Source organism: Pleurodeles waltl, chromosome 1_1, assembly GCF_031143425.1.
Source record: "Pleurodeles waltl isolate 20211129_DDA chromosome 1_1, aPleWal1.hap1.20221129, whole genome shotgun sequence".
Classification (NCBI taxonomy): Eukaryota; Metazoa; Chordata; class Amphibia; order Caudata; family Salamandridae; genus Pleurodeles; species Pleurodeles waltl.
In genome coordinates, this window is record NC_090436.1 from 248,759,760 (window position 1) to 248,779,803 (window position 20,044).

A 20,044-nucleotide genomic window follows, 5' to 3' on the forward strand; every position below is an offset into this window, starting at 1 on the left:
GCTAGAGTCCCTTTCTGACTCCTGAATGCTTCCCCTTTCCATATGGCATGCTATAGATGAACTACATTACCCTGCATGGACTTCAGGTCCCATAATGTACTGCCTGGTAATCAGTAAGACCTGTAATCTTCTGTCCATTGCTTCCTATGTGAAAAGTACCATCGTCCATTTATACTGGATTCTCTCCTCCAGGACTTGTGAGAGACTGAAGCTGCACACACCTGTGACCTCTCTTGTGCAGCCCAGCCATGTGACTCTGCACTGGCCTTGCTACTGCCTGAAACTGCTTAGAAGCTGTCATTCCCTGAAGCTCCTTGTCATGCACTGGAGTACGAATCATCTGTGTTCCAGATCCCTTGCTGGATTGTGTTACAATCCTGATTATGCCTGAACCAGCTCTCTGTTTACCCAGTCCGTTTCCTGCTTGTTCCAGTCAGAGTCAGCTCCCTGTTTCTCAGCCTTGTTCATGTTTGTTTCTGCCAGAGCCTGCTTTCTTTTACCCAGACTTGTTACAACCTTTGCGTCAACCTGAGCCTGTTCCCTTTGCTTTGCCTCCTAGTTGGTTCCCTCGCTTTCTGTTTCCTGTTGGGTTATCGCATCTGGTAAGTGTCCTATCAGTCCTCACCCGTCTAGAAGTGTTTTCCTTTGTATTTGGGCTGGCACCGGGTTTCCAAGAAGCAAATCCAGCCCCCATCTTTTGTCTAGTGTTGCATGTAGTCATTAGTGCCTAAAAGTGACAGTGTGCTATGGCTGTATTCCAGGAATTGTTACTGTGTCTCCAGCCAGATCAACAAGGGCTAGTCTTGTGTATGTAAGTACAATCCTTGTTTGTGCCCTAAGTGTCCAGACACAGATTCACTTCTGCTGCCACCTTTCTATGGGGCTTGCATGGTGACTAGCTGTAAGATTATTCTGCACAGAGGCAGTGACATTCCCTGTTGCTGTGGGAAGTTCTGAGCCCTACCCTGTGTACAATCTTAGTGATAAGCCCTGTGTGTTTGTCCATTACTGATCCGTTCCATATTTGTTCACACTAAGGTTGTTCTGCCTTCACTTCTCTGTTTTTTTCTGCCTTACCATCGCTGGCCTTTCCCCTTGCATGCCTTTAGCTGCTCTTCTGCTTTGGTATACTTCTTCCTTGCAAGATACTCTGTGAACTCAAGGGTTGCCCCTAACAGACTCCTGACTAGACCCGCACGAAACTGTAACACCATGGAGTCCAATCCTGACACAGGATACACATGCCCTCACACTTGAACTGAACACTTCTGTAGAATGCACATCTGAAAATATGTGAACACATGCAGCCAGTTGCAGCAGGTCCACCACAGCAACATGAGCAACATAGGTAATTTTCATGAGTCAAACTGATGTGTACATAACATTTTTATGGGTGGAATTAAGGCACAGTGTCTCAAACACTGTACATACCAAACATGTACACACGGGTAGTTCACAATCAAGTCACCATGAAGTCTTAGCCAACAATTAATGACATATGAGGGGTAACATATCCGACCCAGCACTCATTAGCCATCCTCAATCATCCCTAAGTTTTGTTTGTCATGTGAAATGTAATGTCTCCAAAGTCAAACAACTACACACATCAAATGAGCCAACACATATTACAAACACATATAATCACTGTTGTACATCACTGATTGCCATCTGATGTAGATACCCATTTGTAACACATTCATACATGAGCATTACGTCCAATGTATTGCATGCCATTCCTTCAGAAAAACACATATTGTTGTTACAGACCATTCACACACAACACACCGATCCTGAATCATACTTTTGTTGCGCTGCATTGCAGCCATTTTATGACGCAAAAGCGGCACAAACTTACAAAATACAATTCAGGGCCACAGATGCATGCTCTACCACATGTGGCCAACCACTATACCACACACTGCAGGCCATACCATCCTATCTCCATCTTGATACAGGGTGCATGCATGTTAAATAATTGAAAATCACGCCAACACAGTTTGAGTCCAAAAGTTTGATGCAAATGTGTTGAAAATCACGCAAATGCTAACAAAATATTCATGGGCCCTTAGCGTTAATTCCACCAGTGCACCACACGCATGCAGATATCCATTGAAATAGAAGCTTCCCAGTAATACGTGGTATTTTGGCGCACATGTGGGTTATGTGTTGAAAATATTCACACAAACATCGTATGCGTAAAAAAAATGCATGCAAGACAGAAAACGGGCCGAAATGGGTACAGGAAGTGAAGTAATAGGAAATCCTGTTTACAGGCATGGTACAGTGGCTGTACTTTCACTTTCACTTTATAGTCTGTGCTTTTTCTTGACTGTGTGGCTGTGTCTTGTGTTGCTCGTGTCTGGATTGCATTTCTTTTATCTTGTTGTGTCTCTCTTGTGTCTTGGGTGTATTCTATTTGTATATTGTACCTGTTTAAGTGCTTTTGTGTAGTTTAGTGTCTTTTGGATTGTATTTGTACTGTCGGGTGTCTGTTTGGGGGTTACATTAGTTGGGGTTCGTAGTTTGGGCTGTACGTTTCCTTTTTTACATATATTTTCCTTCCTTTTTCCCCTTTTCTGTTTTGCATTGTTGTGCAAGGACATGTCGGGAAGGGTGAGGCTGACCCACATGGGGGAGGAGGAGCTTGGGGGCTTTGTGTGGCTGGTGTGCCACTTTCTGCCGTTGATGCTGGAAATGGGTGGGCGTGTGGTAGGGGAATCACACAGAGGCAAGGCAGCTACGGTGGGCCAAGGTGCTCTACCACCTCAAACAAGTATTCAACACGACAAGGAATGAGCACCATCTGACACATCACCGGGCTGCCCTGGTGGCCAGAGAACAGGACCTGCTGGACCACCTGGGTGTGGTGATCAGTGGCCCTGTTGGTGAGTATGACATTGACAAATGTGTACAGTAGAATGCTCCTGACTGACAGTAGCAGATGTCTTGACGTGTTGCATGCAAAGTTTGTGGCCATGTTGAATACAAGTAGAACAAACTGTTAGTGTCCCTGTACTGAGAGGTATTCCACATGTCTATACATGTTAACAATGAAGTCCAGAGCTCTGTTGAGTCATATCCGACTATTACTTAGGACCACATGTACCAAGCTATTTTTAATTGTCAAAAACAGCCTAGTCTTCAGATTTTGTGTGTTTACATCAGGAATTTTTTTTTATTCCAATGCACACCCCCAATTTTGCCATTCAACTATCACATTGCCCAGTCACAAAACAGGGTTTGCTAGTGGCATTTACATTTAGGAAAGGCCGTTCCTTTCCTATTAGTGAGTCTCAGTCCACTGATTGAGTGTTTGGTGACCACAAATGCTGGCACTAAACAACTGCAGTTACCAGCCGTTTCAAGTTTGTGCTAACACATTTGCCAAAGGGGAGGGGTCCCCATGGGATCCCTTCCCCTTTGTGAATGCATGCCCAAAAATTGTTTCAGAGCAGGAAGTGGTCCCATGGACCACTGACTCCTTCCAAATAATTATTAAAGTCATAATATTGGTTTTTGAAATGCTTTCAGTTTACCCTTGATGAAATAAGGCCACATTTAAAATAAAATATACATCTGTATTTGAAAGCAGTGACGGACATGGTGGTCTACTGAGCCCAGCAGGCCAGCATCCCTCTGAGTGCTGCCATTCCCACGGGGTTTGCACAATGAGACCTACCTCATTAAAATTCATGAGGTAGGTAATTTGCTACCACAATTGTGATTTGCAAATAGTGTAATTGACAGTGTTGTACTTCAGATCATACTACTTGCAAATTGTGAGTAGCTAAGTCTCGCAATGTGTGACTCACAAAACCTGATCAGGGTACATGTGGCCCTTAATAGCACATTTCAGGTGCAATGACAACACCTGTGCCCATGCATTCTGTCAATGATGATCAGGTAAGACACTGTCAGCATGCCACATTTCACTGTACTGGGACAGCAAAGTGGGAAATCCATGTTAGCGCTACATTGTCATCATTACACACACATGATCACTGCCATTATGTTGGCAAAGGGGGCACATACAGCTTAGGGGACACTGCCATGGGGCATTTGTTACCTACATACAACTGTGCCACATCTGCTATGGACCATTAAATGCATGATAATTGCAGACAGAAATTTGAGCCACATGTCCATCACACAGTAACTCAGTGTCCCTTGATGCACAAACCACAATACCTGAGTCACTTGTATTGCAGTGCACCAGGGAAGTGCCATTGAAATTGTCATCCAAATACAATTTATGACATGGGGTACCATCTGAAATGGATTAGCCACACATGTTTGAGGTCAAGTTTAGCACCACATGATTGTTAAGCCCAGGCCATGTGTACAGATGTGTGTCTGTCACTCACTGGAGTGTCAGTGTCAATGTGAGTTTGCAGTGGTATGTCTGTTGGTTTGTCTACATGCAGGATAAGCAGCTCATTCATATAAAATGTTACACACTGTGATATGTTGTCCACACATTTGTACAGTGATCTGACACTGAGCATATTTTTCCTTTCACTGTCTTACAGGTGGACCGGCCCCCTATACCATCGGGAAAGTGGCTCGATTTGAGGACCCAGACATATCCAGTAAGTGTGATAGTGTCTGTCCTATGTAGTGATTGCAGCTGTTGTGTGAGTGACTCTTGTGTGTTGCACTCATTGCGAGAGATGATGAGCTGGCACGTGATCTGATATATTACTGGACTGGATGTTGACATAGTGTTCCATGCAAGGGTTAGACTTTCACAGGCAGAGATTCATATCTTGGGAGTCTTCTGCTGCGCAATAGGCAGCAGCATGTGTAGAAGGTGATTAGTAACCACATGTAGACCCACGTAACTTGGAAGTGCTCCAGTGTCAGAATGTTGTCACTGAGTCATACCCTCATTTTCACCAGACGGTGATGCATCTGTTTTTTTCACACAAAATTGCACATCCCTCTATTGTAATGTACATGTAGGACTGTATGGGTAACTGTTGCCCAGCATATAGCCCCATAAGTTGTACTCCATTTATGTGACACTTATGTGGTATTGTGGTGTAGCCATTTTTAATATAGCTTTATGCACGTTTGCTTAATGTATTAGGCCTCTGTTCACTTTGCCCTCAATGCATTTTATTTAACCTCGCACTGTTATTTTACAATAACCAGTTTCACGGTCTTGTTTTATTTCATTCTATCACACTGTTTGGCTTACTTTAACACTGTGTTCTCAAACAATACATTCTTGCTCGCTCTGTGCTTCAGTCAAGGATACAGTCTGGTACATTGCCGATAGACGTGGTAGAAGTTTAGTCTCTAGGGTTCGTAGAAAGTACACATTCTTACGTAGTGACGTTTTTTAGAACATCGGCGTGTTAGTTATAAAAACACTTTCTAGTCCTGGTACACGTAAGAGGAAGATTCCGACCAGGAACCCACAACTAGATGCTGACTGCCCCGTTGCAGATGCTGATGCTGATGCAGATTACAGGCCTTTGCTCAGGTTCGAGGGTTGATGTCCTCCCGGGGGAACCTGAAAGGCAGGCTTAGAGCTTCATAGGCTGTGCTCAAAATATAACTTGGAGAGAACATAATCTAGTTACACTATGATAGCCTTATTCTTGTGTTTCACTCTCCTCGTTACTATTTCAATCCTACTGTGTTGTATAGTTCTGGTTATAGCAGCTCACGCTTTGTTATCTAAAATGCAGTCATTTAGTTAAACCAATCTTTAAAACTCAAACTGCCTTTGTCATTTATATATGAGACCGCACTGTGTATGAGAGAACCGGTTGTGACCTGAGTGACCACGACTTCCCTGGGAAGTACTAACATGTCATGCGCTCGGCTGCCCAATTGTCTCTTCCCTTCGGGAGAGATGAGGCACTGCTAGTTAGCCGGAGCAAAAACCGGGTTTGGGGTGACAAGGGTCCTTCGCCGTGGGTCCGACTTAGTCCCCCACACTGCGAACGATCTTGCCGCCCCAAAAATCCAGTAGTCTCATTAGGATAATTAGAGCCCACGCGACAGTATGTAATAGGCGTGCATGCAGGTCAAGCCCAGATGTGTGCTGTCATCAATGCGAGTATTTTGGGAATTGTGTGAGCAGATCAGGTGTTGATGGTTGTCCACAACTGGACACATGAATGTAGATGTGAATGACCTATGGATGCCTCATTCCTAGGTGGCAGCCCTCCTCACATGTCTTCCACTCACTAAATCCATGCACAAGTGGACATGGCTTTGTGGTTTTCCTCGACAGTTGTGATGATGTATTGCATGCCCATCCCCCCTGAGGCAGAGGTGTAGAGGAAAAACATATATGTAGATAGATGTGATGGTCACAGTGAAGATGACAGTCATCTTATTCAAGCATGCATTGGTCCCAACCAACACTGCCCCTTATGATTAGCAACTGCATACCATCCTGCCAATTGCATCTACAAATCACTGGTCTTGGGTGACTTGAAATTGACTCAGATGATAAAGATTAGTGGGCCTGGCCCATGTGAAGTAGTTGCTGCCTTTGCATTGTGACACACTGCACTACATCAATGCTCGGATCACTTTATTTGGTCCACCTCTTGTTGTGCTTTGTTGTGCTGTTAAATACTTGATGGGGAGGCAGCATTGCCATTTCCTTCGTCAGGGACATTACATCATCTGGACTGTGATTTGGACTGCATGTGCAAATTGAGGCAGAGTGTTAGATTATCATCTGTACATGCATCACAGAATGATGACACTGATGGCAAGACGCTATCAGAGAGAGAGAGCCACAGGAGAATGACGGGCTTTCAGCCAAGGAGGACCGGCAGTGGCCACAAATGTAGGAGCCACCACCACAACTGCAGCCAGTACTAAAGCAGCCACCATCACATCAGCCCCACCTGCTGCACCGTCAACCTAGGCCCCACCAACCACCACACCTGCTGCACCTTCAACATCAGCGCCACCAACCACTACACCTACTGGAGCAACAACCTCTGCAACACAGACAACCACATCTGCAGCACTGGACATGTCCGCAATTCCCGAACTTCAGAGGTACATGAGGAAGATGTTGAGGAAACTTGACATTATACAGAGGGACATGGACAAAAATCCCCCGAGGCTCAAAGCTATTAAGAAGACACTGAGGATGGCAAACCTGTGAGCTCTTGCCTCCCTCACACCTAATTCAGGGTAGTAGTTTGGATAGGATAAGTGGGTTGAGGGGGTTTCATATTATTACATGTTAGTTTGTGGGTGGGTAGGGGTTAATGTTGGGGCATTTGTGTATTTAAAAAATAAATACAAAAAATATATATATTTGTTTAGTATTAGTTAGTATACGTTTGTTTAGGTTATTGTGTGTTGTCCTACATATGTCTCGTCATGTAAGGGGGGGCAAATGTTTAGAGTGTGTAGTTAAATGTGGTAAGTAAGCTTAGCATAGGCCAGGTAGGGCAAGTTGTGGGTAACGTATAGTTAGGATAGATTAGGTTAGTATAGGTGTGATACATAGTTTTAAGTTCTGGTTTGTACATAGTTATTAAATATTTAGGTACTCCCTTACTGCATGTGTCATAAGCTTGGGGCTCAGGGTATTTGCATATGTGTACAGTGTTAATTGTCTGTTAGCCTGTGTATTCCGTCCTGCATCCACATCCCTCTCTTGACATGTGAATTCCCACTTCCAACTGAGCTGTCACATTGGCAGATACAACAAATCTAAATCTCAATGCATCTGCCATCCATCGTACCCACCACTCAACGTGACTATGGTTCCCATGTGTTGGACAGGTAGGTGTGGTTTTAAAGCTGTCATTGTTTGGCTCCTGTGTCGGAATGTTGGGCACTGTGGGACGTCTGCCTGGAGTTCATGTCAACACTGCTAAACTGAGTAGTGTCAATTTCAGATGAGGTCAAGTATACAAATGGCACTCCTATGTATTTTTACTTGTACTCCCAGCTGACGTTATTGCCCAAACACTCTTCCACAGCCATTAATGCTGTATGTTGAGGGTGAGGCATGTATGTTTTATAACAAATGTCACATACACAATGACTTGCTTGTAGGGGGTGTGGCCAGCATTGACTTTCATCTTGTAGATACCTTGGTCCTGAATTCTACTAATATTGCACTGCATTTGCCTCATTTTTTTAGAACCAAAAGCAGCACAAACTTACAATATACAATTACATTTTGTAAGTTTGCGCTACTTTTGCTTAAAAAATTACGCAAATGCAGTGCAGAAAAAGTAAAAATCAGGGCCTTTGTGTGTAGATATCTGCCCGCATTATTTTTGCACTCTGGTATTGACACTCTGTTACCATAGACTAGTTAAATGGATCAAAAATCTCCAGAAAAGTAGATGTGCCACATTACACAGAGACAAAGTGGGTGTGTAGGTGCTGTTTATTTTAAAGTGCTGTAGTGCAATATTTATATAGTCCTGGTCTGTGACCCCATTAGTGTAAAGCATTCTATTGTGATGCAAAACAAGAGCAAGGTTGAGGGACATGTCATTTGGCATGCTGAGATGAAGTCTTGTTCAGTGCAGAGGAACATGATTTGGCAATTGAGTAGTGAGAGACAATTGCAGTCCATAGTGGTAAGGTTAACAGTGTGTCGGTGAGGAGTGCATTTCACCAACTGCAGCAACACTGGCGTGTTGTCAAGCACAGGACGAAGGAAAATCAGTGCCCATGTGGCATGGGCTGGTGCTACCGGGTACTCCTATGGGTGAAGATGATCCGTTCCAAATCTTCATCCTCTGATGTGTGTGTCATCTCCTCTGCCCTTGGTGGTGGTGCTGGTGGGCTTAAGGGGGCAACACACACTTCAGTGGTTGGAGAAGTGGATGCCAAAGTCTCGGCAGCTGCCATCTGTGGAACTACATATGTCATCACTGCATCAAGGAGGAGGTGCTGATTATTGAGTATTGCAGCACCATCCCTGTGGTAGACAGCCATGTCTGCCCTGAGAGAGGCCAGTTCCCGGTGCATGGATCCAGCTTGTTGTCATGCATGCAGCTGCAAGATTGGGGGGCAGGTGTTGTGGCAACTCCCTCACAGCAGTGGTGAGGTGCCTCACACACTGTTGGACTCCTTGCAATAGAGATTGTGTGACTTGTATGGCTGCTGACTGTTCTGCGGACGTCATCATGCACATGCGCATCCCCTCAAGGCTGGCTGCCATAGTTTGCATCCCCAGCTGCACCTCCTTGGCCAGCTCCCACTATAATCCCACTACTGTCCTCTCAAACATGGTCCCTGTATCAACAGAGTCCTCAGCTGTGTTTGAGCTGGCAGGTTGTACTATTGGGGTGGTGGGTGGATCCTCTGGTATGGCTGCTACATGTGTGCTCCTCCTTGCGACTGGAGGTGGTGTCTGGAGGGTTCCCAGGATGTCTTAGAGGGTTTCCTGGCTGATGGTTGTCAGCTGGTCATCCAGATCATCAGGGTGGTCCAGGACAGACAGATCCACAGGAGAGCCATCGTCCTCTGCAATGAGATATTGGACAATTAGTGTGTATGTGTTGTGCCAGTTGTAATGTGACATCACTGACTTTCTGTTGGTGGTACATTGCAATCTTGGCTCCCATGCATTGTTCCTGTCATTAATGTTTGCAGTCTCTCAGCCCTATGCCCCACTTGCGTGTCACATGTAGTGTGGGCAGTTTGGGAAATTGTCTGCATCACATATTCTAGTTGTGGGTTCTGTCTAAATTTTGGCTTGCCACCTTCTTGTCCTCATCAAAGTTCCCTCTGCTTCCATTAGCATGGTGAGGCCTTACAATGATTGTTGGTGTGCTGATGCCACAGCACCCCACATAACAATATGGCCCTGTCCCAGTCTCTCATTTTTCAAATACACCTATGCGGTCCTTAGACCTAGCACCATTCCATGTATTGCAATTATATGAAATGATACAGGTGTCACCATTGGTAGTTTCTCATGTTGATGTTTGCATATTTGTGCCACATTGCATTGCACTGATGGGCCTGGCAGAGTTCCATTTCCTCTCATGACTGTGCAGGTGTGTCTACCTACACACATATGTCCTCCCCTCAATGCAGTTGACTTAGCACTATGACACCTGAGATGTTGCATGGTGACATTGCAGCTGTTGTGATATGGGCACAGGGGTAAACCCAGGAATGGGTAACATGGGTATGAGATTACTGCTGTGTACATCATTATGTATGTGACAGTGCCTGATGGTTATTGAGTCTATGGACATGAGCAGTTGACAGGAGTTGCACTTGGATAGGTATTTCTGGGGACTGATCACGTAGTCATACTTAACCCTCATTTTGAGTGTGTTTGTGCCATGGTCACCTAACTGCCATTTCCTAATTGACCAGCACACACTGCACAGTTAGTAGTGGCAACTGTTGTCAATGGTAAATGCCGCTTGAGCCAATGGCCTGAGACTGGGAATTGTCCTCTAGTTTACATTCTGACAATACCAGCTGTCCTGTGACACCAGACCAGATTTACGTTCTACCTTACTCTCCTGGTCTGCTTCAGCATTTCCAGCAGCCTTGGCATGGCGGTATACTCCCATGCAATGGTTCTTGGTGTTGTGTTGTACTGTGCCCCTGGATGCCCCTGCACAGCTCATGTACCTGGCATGGGCAGTGCAGGGAGTCCCGTGCTGTGCCCCTTTGCCCTTTCCTCTGCTTGATTTTCAGGGTTGATATGCATTGTGTTGTAGGTATGTGCCTCCCCCTTCTTGCACTTGACATTTAGGAATTTTTGTCCCCCATTCAACTTACTCTGCATATGTGTTGTTTCCTTGTAGTCTGCACTGTTCTGTCCTGCGACACCAGTGATGATTTCCTCCTGGATGATGGCTGCAACCATCTCCTCCATCTCGTCCAGGTCTTCTTGCGGTGCTGGACTCCCACCTCTGGTCTGCAGTGCTGCCTTCATTCCTTGCCATTTTCTCCTTTTTCCTGCGCTTGCAGTCATGCCAACATTTCTTGCACTCCATGACAGTTCTCCTGACCTCTGCCACACTGTTAATCTTGTCCACAATCTGTTGCCAAATTGCCTCTCTTCTCCCAATTGTCAATTTAGAGGTGATTACAAGTTGATGCTGGTGCTCCGTCACCTCTCTCACCAGAATTTCATGCTCCTCTGTGCTGAAACAACACTTCCTCTTCTTCTTGTCTCTCCCCTGGGTTTTGTCTGTGTCCTCCTGGCTGGTTCCTGGTTGTCTTGGGTCTCCCTGGGGTCTCTCCTAGCTTCTGGGATTCATGTTGGGGTTCCTTAGCACTGTTTGCTCCGTTTTCATCTCTCTTTGATGCTATTACAGTAATAAATGGAGCATATCCGTTTTGCACTGTTTTTCCATGTCGCAAACTGTATTAGAGTAATTTTTCCTGCGTTAACGTCATTTTACCTTACGACAAGGCGCAATGGTTAGCATAGGAAAAATTACTCTAACCTATTCTTAGCGCCATCCAGTGTCAAAGTATAAATTTGACACATGGGTGGCATTAAGAAATGAAGATAGCCAACGCAAAAATGTTGACACAAAACTGCATTCGTGCAGTTTTGGGTCAAAAGGTATAAATCTGGCCCTCAGTTGTAAGTCAAATATCTGAGACAGTCCCGCTAGGGGACACAACAAAGGATAGGCACAGAATGGATGGAGGCCTTGTCTCTCAAATCTCTTTGGAGTGATTATGTTGGGATTAAGGGCTTCTTCAATGCTCACTGGTCCAACTACAATTCAGCCATACATGTCCCTTACACAGTTACAGTTCATTAGTCATGTAGACAGAAACAAAAAATATACACTAATAAGGTTCACAGAGCTAGCTATTTTTTTTCAAAGCTGTTCTTAATAGAAAGTAGAAAAGTCTATGGCGCCACAGGTCTAGTCAGAGAAGTAGAGTTTGCCCTTAAACTCAAGTATTTCACCCAGAAGTTTGTATGCTAACACACTACCATGACCTGAGTCCGATTAATCATCACCCTCGTCCACATCCTGTTGTACTTCAGGTATGCTGTAATTTGGTGTAATTGCTGATTCATTTTGATCAGGGCCAATCTCTTGACATTTTGGGGCAAGAAACTGGATCTTCTCACTGTCACAACTGCACCAGCTGCACTGAACACACACTCAGCAGACACACTGGCTACAGGGCAAGACAAATACTATATTGCCAGCCTGCTGACCACTGTCTATTGGCGGCTCTTCCCATACCAATATGCCAATGGTTTTTGATCCAGATAGACCTCAGTTGGGTCAGAAAGGTAGGCCTGGACCATCAGCTCGATAGTCATTGGTGCTGCACCTTACTCGAGCTCTGTTGCATTCGCCACTGCAGTGGACTTAAGCCCTGCCTTTAGAAACCAGTCAAATGCAGATTTTGGGGCTGCTGCTCCTATTCCTGTTGTTGTTTTTGCTCATGTCAATTTTGTCTGCTGTGAGCCAACGGCACTCTTTGCAGGCTCTATGGAAGTTGTAGGCTCCACCTTAGAACTTTTGCCCATGAGTGGCCCTCTAATTGCCAGCTGTTCTTTTTCTAGGTCTCTGGCTTGCTCAGCAATCCGTGTTTTGTAGGTTGAAATATCCCCATCAGAAAAAGGAATGAAAGTGGCCAGTAATTGTTTGTACCGTGGGTCAAGAATTGTGGCACAGATGTAATGTTTGGATGGCACAATGTCTCTTTGAAGCCTTGTATTAACGGATAAGCGAAGGATTAAGCTCTCCACCAACTCCTATGCAGCTGTTTATTCATCCACACTTGTGTACGTCTCAGACACCTTCTTTAGCTGTTTCTGCAGCATATGCACCAATGGGATAGATTGACTCATGGTAGAGTCCTCCTTGCTGACTTCCTGTGTAAAGATTTCAATGGGAAGCAGCATCTCTATCAGGCATTTGGCCAGGCCCCATTGGTCCGTCTCAATGATCATGCCTTTCACAGTTGCATCCCCTCTTTGCATGATATATTAATTGATTGGTCTGTACTGCTCAAACAGACGTTGTAACATGGAATAAGTAGAATTTCAACCTGTTTGCACCTCCTGTATGAGGGCTTTAACTGACATTCTCTTATCACGCTGGATAATTCTTAACAGCTTGAGGGCTTTAAAAGAATGGCTAAAATGAGTGCAGAGTCTTCTGCATGTGGACAGTAAGTTACTGACTCAAGATTATTTTTTGAGGAAGTCCTGTACAATGATGTTTATGTGGTGCGCCAAACACAGGACCGTGAAATAGCCACCATCTGACGTGGCCTTAACTACATTACTGCCATTGTCCGTAGCAACAAATCCAACGTTAAGCCCTCTGGGGCACAGCCATTCAAAGACCTTGTTGTTAAAGTCATCCAAGATGTTTGCAGCTGTATGGGATTTCTCCATGGCAAACATAGCTACTGTTGCATGCTTCTGAGCACCATTAAAAATTTCAGCTGTGTCAACACCTGTAGATATCATGTCTCTAACCCCCACTAAAGAGATCCTGTGTACAGTGATGCACATGTAATCAGTGGTTGGCAACTGGTCCACATATCTGTTGTCAGGTGGATGGTCTGGACAGCACTCTGCTGAAAAGCTTGTCCAACTAATTCCAGCACACCGTAATGTAGTGCTGGAATAGCAACTCTGGTGAAATAGGTCCAGCTGGGATACCCTCCATTTCAGACAGATAGCCACCACACATTCTAGAAAACCCACTCCTTCCACAAAAGAAACAAGGAGGTCCAATGCTAAGATTTTAGCCAGCTTCCCGTTGTACAAACGTGCCGTTGAGTGGTTGCGTTCGTACTGCCCCTCCTGCCTAAACATGGCAGTAACAGTAGCCTGGATTCTTTTTTTTTTTGCTGGTGCCACTGATGCAGATGACTTAGAAGATAGCAGTAGGCTCAATGTGCATCTCAGGAGGGCAGGCACCGTAGGTTCTTACCTTCATGTTTCGAACTGAGTCTGAGTCTTCCTGTGCTGTTGCGATGTTGCTGATGTGGATGACAATACTACTGCACTGCTGGGGACACGGCTGATTTCTGTAAGAAAAAGGTCACCACCTTCCATCATGATCAGATCAGATTTCCTGCTTACAACACCCTCACTAACACCACTTGCAATTTTTTCTTTATGGCCACTAAGGTGCCCCTAACAGCAGATTGCATGGTGTTTTCCCAAATGGGTTGTTTGGCCTTTTGTTAGAACCAAGCTTATCCTAACTAACACTTGCTCCACAAATGGGGCATATGGCAATGTTTGGCTCCTATTCACTAACCATCAAGAAGTCACAAACTGGGGTGGTCAACTTTCTAACACTGGTGCCACTGCCAATGTCTGAAGAAGTGGTTGTAGGTGGATATTATTTTGATGATATTTGCCTCTCTTTGGTGCCTTCTTCTACTGAAATGGATGTGGATGTAAGACGCACCTGGGGCCTTGTAAATATGGAAGCTGGTGGAGGTGGTGGTATCACTGCCACATCTCTCACAGCAGGTTAAGAAGATGGGGAAATGTTTGACTCCACTGGGGCTGGGCTAATATCCATGATGACTTACTCATCGTCAGACTTTTCAGCCTCCTCTTCTTCATCCATACCGCTAAAGGGCTTCTTCGGCTTCCTCTACATGAAGCTCAATATCCTGATGCGCTCCTACTTCTGGAGGAACTGCTATTGCTGGCTGCGGCTGTTGTTGTTCACTGGCCTGAGCTTCCAGCAATGGTTGGGTACTACTTTGAGAAAGAGATGAGTTAAATTCAACGTCACTGCTTGTCGGCATTCCTGTGATTAGAGAGACTGCCTCTTTGCCAGACGTGGGCTTGGGCCTACTTTGGAATGGGGCCACTGATGTGGGAGTGGTGCTCCCAGCTTTGTCCCCATAGGATGATGCGGCAGGCACACATCTTTGCCTAAAAAGGTTTGGCTCAACATACCAGTGGTGAGAAGCTCCTTCATATCACTGGCCACTTTCTTTGTTGCAGCTTTGTTTGGGGCCATCTTGAAGCTGTCAGTTGCCAGTAGCACTTAGCTTTGGCAGCTGAAGAGAGGTCCATGTGATTCTGAGTGTGGTTGAGCACAGGTATTTTGCCTGGCAGTACTGCAAGTGATGTCTCTTTCTCTTCGTGCTCCTAAAAGCAAACATGCAAGAAGTATCAGTGAAACGTGGCATTGTTGTTGCAGTTGCATTAGTAGTAGAAACAAACATTATCATAGAATGGTTACCTAAAACGTGTAAATAATTATGAAATACAGTGTATCCATTCATAAAAACAACACAACATTAACTTTCATTAGCATGTACAGTCATGAAGGATAAGAAAGAGCAACAACTACAACATAGAGAATGTAACTGTTAGCTTTATCTGTCAGTATCAAGTTGACATGTGGCACTCAGGGAGGTGCTGGTGACAAATAGAATAAGAATAATCCTTGAATAATGGAATGTTATGAAATGTAGTGTAATGGTACACCTTTGGCAGACATGGGGCTAATGGGAAAAATTGTGAAAAAAATAAAAATGTAAAAAAAACTTGAAAATCAAGAACAAAGTATAGAAACAATATATGATTATTGTTATTAAACTGATATTATAAAATTAAATGAAATAAATGTGAAAAGAATTGAAGGATAATCATTCTTTAAAATAGATTGCAATTGTTGATGTACTAGAGGCAGGGGACTAGCTTGGAAAACCACAGGGATTTAGGAGGTAAGGAGCGGTGGAGTAGAAAAATGCAAAAAAGTATCTAAATATAAAAAACTGTGCATACACTACGTTTAGCAATAGGCATCATTGACCTACTAGACATGAATAAACAACATACAAAATGGCCGCCAGCCACATGATCAAACAACAACCAGCAAGGAGGCATGGCCACCAACACATTCATGCCTAAACCATACTGGCTGCCTAAACAAAACGGCCACCAGTCACATGATCAAACAACAACCAGCAAGGAGGCATGGCCACCACAACAAAGAAGAGCACATGCAGGACTACTGGTTGACAAAACAAAATGGCCAACAGCCACTTCAAACAACAAGCAGGATGAACAGAAGACCTGGTGGCCTATTACGAACACTCTCACACACTGGCCAGAGAGAAAAACAACATTAAGGGCCTCGTTATGACATTGGTGGTAAATGCCGCTTACCGCCACGGTGACGGCCCCCAACAATTCCCCGCGGTCGCGAATATCCGTTCCCCATATTATGACATACACACACCAATCTGACAGAATACAGCCACATACACAAATCCGCCAGCCCAAAGGTCAATGGAAAAGTGTCAGTCCCAACACCCATACCGTTATGCCAACGAAACAACGCCCATCACATTATGACCCACGAATCATCACGGCCGGCATTCAAAGGTGGTAAACCATTGGCGGTACATACCCGCGCGCTCAGAATGGACATCAACATACAAAGCAACACTACATTGGCCAATACCGAAAACACACACCTGACACTCATACACACACCACACACACCCACAGAACTATAAAACACACACCCACAGAACTCACAACCCTTTACAAATACAAATTATTGCCACAAGACTGACACCAAGACCACTGCGACAACTAGACACACACACCACTTACACCCATACATCCCCACATTACTCAACACACTCTCACCAACACACAACACCAATATCCCCACAAAGGCACCCCTGTTTCACTGAGGAGGAGTTAAGGGTCACGGAGGAGGAAATTGTCAGGGTACAGCAGGTATCCATTGCCAGGAAGATGGAGCTATGGCGGAGAATTGTAGACAGGGTGAACACCGTTGGACACCACCCAAGAACAAGGGACGTTCCATAGCAGCAAGGCACCAGCTTGCCATACAGAGGACTGGCGGTGGACCCCCAACTCCTCCCCCACAGCTCACAGCATGGGAGGAGCAAGTCTTGGCAATCCTGCATCCTGAGGGACTCACTGGAGTAGCCGGAGGACTGGACACTGGTGAGTCAACATTTACTACTTATCACCCCCCATACTTGCACCCCTCACCCTCACTCCCATCACTCCACTCCATCCCACACACTGCACCAACGCAGATGACTAACCCCAATGCCAAGCCCTGCATGCTATATCAATGCATGGACAGCCCTCACAGCCCTGCACGGACACCAATCACAAAAGCATGCATAGCAGAAGGAAACAAACAATCCCACAATACATCACCGTACACAAGCAAAAGGTGGCTGGGCAACACCAAGGATAGAGGGGAAGCCAGGGATGTACAATATGTCACACACATGAGCGGACAGGAGGTGCCACGACTATCCAGTCCCCCAACCAGAAGATGCCCCCAGTGATGACAGTAACTATGGACTTCTGGATCTGGATGACCTACCTAGCCCATCAGGGACCACTGGACAGCCAGTCACCGAAACCCACTCAGAGTCCACCACAGAGCCTCCCCCTTCAGCATCCAACACCACAGCACCCACACAGCATCCCCACACCTCTGTCTCGAGGACACGTCAATCAGCAGTGTGCCCACTGTAGAGGGGCCCCAAGCCACATCTCGCCCCCAAGACAATCAGGGTCCTGGGGTCACTGGCATTGGGCACATCGATCAGGGGACAGAGGCACAGACCAACAGGGACACTGGGAGGCCTTCTTGTGCCAGGGGGAGGACAGGACCAGGGAACCAACTCTCCAGGAGGCAGTCTCCGAGATCCTGGGAGCCTACCAACATTCATTCCCAGGACACGATGGACCAGATCCTTGACAACGTGCAGGAGGGACAGTATCAAGGGATCAGGGAGGACTTGCAGGCCATTAACACCACTGTGATCTCCATAGAAGGGGTTCTGGCAGACATGGCCAACATCATGAGGGAGGCAACAGCACAGCAGAGGGCCCCTACCACTAGCAAGTTCATTGACCAGCCCTCCACTTCCGCTGCAGCTAGTGGGCAGGAGGCCCCGCCACAGGACCCACAGGCCACCAGCACAACTCCCCCTGCAGAAGGAGAACCGCCCCGAAAATGTTCCCTGCGTCCCAGACAGAAGCTAGAGACACTTACCAAGACCACCACCAGGAAATGAGACTCCTGATTGTCCCCCTTGTGTCCCACTCAGTCACCTTGTCCATTTTGAACTGCCGTTGCTCCCCTTTCTATGGCCCCTTGGACACTGCACCTGTGCTACAAACAGACTGGAACAATACCCTGGACTTTCCTCCATCATCACCCCATTCCATTGCACTTCCCCTCAATTTATTAGCACTACAATAAACATCCTTGAACACAACTTGACTACTAGTATTTTCTGTATTGGAAATGTGTATTTATGGAAACAGTCACATCTAGTGCAAATGAACTGTACACTGTGAGAGCATAGAAATAATGACCTGTAGCTGGCTGTAGTCAGCACATCAGTACACAGTTGTTATATCACCAATATCCATAAAATGACAAACCATAGGTGATAGTAAGTTGAGATGGAAAGGAAGTTAATGCCATCATGCTACAGCCACACAGAATACACCAATAGTCATAGAAATGTGCAGTTGTAGTTTCACCTGTGTGTCATTGGAAGTACTGACGGATAACTGTGGTTCTGTTGTCCTCATCCTCTGCCTCTTCATCCTCACTGTCATCATGGTCTACTGCTGCCACAGGGCCATCTCCAGTCTCCTTCTCCTGCAGAAAAGGTACATGGCGTCTGAGGGCCAGGTTGTGCAACATGCAGCATGCCACTACTATTTGGCAGACCTTCTCGGGTGGGTAGCACAGGGATCCACCTGTCAGATGGAGGCACCTGAACCTGGCCTTCAGGAGGCCTAAGGTCCTCTCGATGACCCGTCTGGTTCACCAATGTGCCTCATTATAACGTTTCTCTGCCCCTGCCCTGGCATTCATCAGGGGGCAGCAGCCACTGTAGGTTTGGGTAGTCAGAGTCACCTGCAAGTATTGAGGGCGCACATTTAGCTTCACACAATCCTATGGGGTTAACTCCAGAAGGCATACACTAACATACAGTGGGTGGGGACAAAAGCTCTTATGATTCCTGAACACTTGTTCATTCTGGCAGGGGGTACAAACGCAATATGTGTACCATCAATCGCCCCAATAATATTGGGGATATGACCCATTGCATAGAATCCGGCCTTCCCAGTGGACAATTCTTCCACCTGGGGGAAAGAAATGTAGCTGCACTTGTCTTTTACCAGGGCAGACAACACTTTTGTCGGCACAATTGAGAACATTGGCTGTGACATTCCTGCTGCCAAGCCCACTGTCACTTGGAAGGAACCAGTTGCCAAGAAATGGAGCACTGAAAGCTCTTGCACAAGAGAGGGGATCCCAGTTGGATGACGGATAGATGAGGTCAGGTCTGGCTCCAATTGTGCACACAGCTCTGTGATTGTGGCCCTGTCCAGTCTATAGGTGAAGATCATGTGCCTGTCCTCCAGTGTAACTAAGTCCACCAGAGATCTGTACACGTGGGTATGTCTCCACCTCCTATTCATCCGCAGCAGAAGTTATCTAAGGGACACATGAGTGAGTAGCCTGTCACAATTTGAACAATGGAACCACAACTGCAGTCTACTTGGTGCACTAATTTAATGTGACAGTGTTAATGGTGAGGTATGTGCCAATCTAATCTGTGAAGCAGTTAATGTTGATATGCCTGTTTCCTCCCCCCCCCCGAAATGCCGTCTGCCTGCCCTGTATATGGGGACAGGTGGAAGTGAGGTAACTCCGCCGACGTTGGGCATAGTGGCGGAAGGCGGTCATGCACCTCCGTGCAATTTCTCATTGGATAATATGGGGCTCTATGGAGTACAGTGGCCAATGGGGATCTGCGCCGGCGATGACGGTTTACACTGCTGCGGACATGACTGCCATTTTCTATCTGATTCCTCACTTGTTTCCTGGCCTTCAACAGGAGAACACCTCTGCCTTCACTTTGGAGGAGTTGGAGCGACAGGTGGATGGGGTCCTACCCCAGTACGGACTGCTGTATGGGCCTCCAGGGCAACGGGTGAGTACACTTTGGGCACAATACATTTGGGGAGGATGCATGGAGATGTGTGTAAGCATCATGTAAGGGGGTGGGGGACGGT